This window comes from Pongo abelii, chromosome 4, assembly GCF_028885655.2.
Source record: "Pongo abelii isolate AG06213 chromosome 4, NHGRI_mPonAbe1-v2.0_pri, whole genome shotgun sequence".
NCBI lineage: Eukaryota > Metazoa > Chordata > Mammalia > Primates > Hominidae > Pongo > Pongo abelii.
In genome coordinates, this window is record NC_071989.2 from 62,931,243 (window position 1) to 62,933,372 (window position 2,130).

Genomic DNA, 2,130 nt, shown 5'->3' on the forward strand with positions numbered 1-2,130 from the left:
TTGAGTACAAGGCAAGCATGTTACCTCCATGAGTGAGTAAGCAGAGGCTCTGATAAACCTGACGAGCCATGCTTTCTGTTCAGTCTTGGTCAGAACACAGAAAGAAGGCAAAGGCATTCTAAGAAACATGAACTAACAAGGAACTCTATCACATCCTTTCTCACCTTCGTTACTTTCCTGTATCAGTCAACCATGTAGGCTGAAAATGATGACAAATTAGAAAAGAGAGAGGGTAGGGCAACCCATAGTTTTGTTTTCTTCTTTATTCTTGAGTATGCTTCTTTAAAAGCCTTCTAAAGTCCTTTTTGACTCATCAGTGAGCCAAAGGTAGAAAGTGTTAGAAGGGGTGCATACAAAAACAGGTGAGTTCTGCCTGCTCTGTTGCCTGCCACCGCTGCCCGAACCCGAGTGGTTCACTGCACGGTGAAGACAGATTCCGGATGCCAGGAAGTCATGCCTCCAATCTCAGATGCTATGTCCACCAAAGACTCCGTGATTCTGGCCTGCAGTGGCAGCCTGGACACCTCCTGCATCCTCCTGTGGCTGAAGGAACAAGGCTATGACATCATTGCCTACCTGGCCAACATTGGCCAGAAGGAAGACTTCGAGGAAGCCAGGAAGAAGGCACTGAAGTTTGGGGCTAAAAAGGTGTTCATTGAGGATGTCAGCTCAGCAGGGAGTTTGTGGAGGAGTTCATCCGGCCGGCCATCCAGTCCAGTGCACTGTATGAGGACTGCTACCTTCTGGGCACCTCTCTCGCCAGGCCCTGCATCGCCTGCAAACAAATGGAAATCACCCAGTGGAAGGGGGCCAAGTATGTGTCCCACAGCACCACGGGAAATGGGAACAATCAGGTCCAGTTTGAGCTAATTTGCTATTCGCTGGCCCCCCCAGATAAAGGCCATTTTTCCCTGGAGGATGCTCAAATTCTACAACCAGCTCAAGGGCCACAATGACCTGATGGAATATGCAAAGCAACACAGGATTCCCATCCCGGTTACTCCCAAGAACTTGTGGAGCATGGACGAGAACCTCATGCCCATCAGCTACGAGGCTGGAATCCCGGAGAACCCTAAGAACCAAGCACCTCCAGGTCTCTACACAAAGACCCAGGACCCGGCCAAAGCCCCCAACACCCCTGACATTCTCGAGATCGAGTTCAAAAAAGGAGTCCCCGTGAAGGTGACCAATGTCAAGGATGGCACCACCCACCAGACCTCCTTGGAGCTCTTCATGTACCTGAACGAAGCTGTGGGCAAGCAGGGTGTGGGCCGTATTGACATTATGGAGAACCGCTTCATTGGAATGAAGTCCCGAGGTATCTACCAGGCCCCAGCAAGAACCATCCTTTACCTCGCTCATTTAGACACCAAGGCCTTCACCATGGACCAAAAAGCGCGCAAAATCAAACAAGGCCTGGGCTTGAAATTTGCTGAGCTGGTGGATACCGGTTTCTGGTACAGCCCTGAGTGTGAATTTGTCTGCCACTGCATCGCCAAGTCCCAGGAGCAAGTGGAAGGGAAAGTGCAGGTGTCCGTCCTGGAGGTCCAGGTGTACATCCTTGGCCAGGAGTCCCCACTGTCTCTCTACAAGGAGGAGCCGGTGAGCATGAACGTGCAGGGTGATTATGAGCCAATTGATGCCACTGGGTTCATCGACATCACTTCTCTCAGGCTGAAGGAATATCATCGTCTCCAGAGCAAGGTCACTGCCAAATAGCCCCCTGTACAATGAGGAGCTGGGGCCTCCTTAATTTGCTGATCCCCCAAGTACAGGAGCTAATTGTTGTGATAATTTGTAATTGTGACTTGTTCTCCTCGGCTGGCTGCATAGTGGTGCTGCCAGGCCCCAGCTTTGTTCTCTGGTCCCCCTGAAGCCTGCAAACGTTGTCATCAAAGGGAAGGGTGGGGGGCAACTGTGGTGGGGAGCTATAAAATGACAATTAAAAGATTAAAAAAAAAAAACCTGTGAGTTCCTTTTATACAGTGTTTTCACCATTCTGGTAAGAACCTGAAACTCAAGTGCGTTTGTGAGCTACAAAATATAAACTATGTTATTTTGGCAATTTTATATAAAAGGTAGCTTTTATATTTGCATTTAAAAATGGCCTTGTATATTATAAAAATGAAT

The 2,130-nt window shown here is 48.9% G+C and overlaps 1 pseudogene; it reads left to right on the plus strand.

The window, feature by feature from the left end:
* The first annotated feature begins 474 nt into the window (after window positions 1-474).
* LOC100441901 (argininosuccinate synthase-like) lies at window positions 475-1,833 on the plus strand (annotated as a pseudogene).
* Window positions 1,834-2,130: the final 297 nt, after the last annotated feature.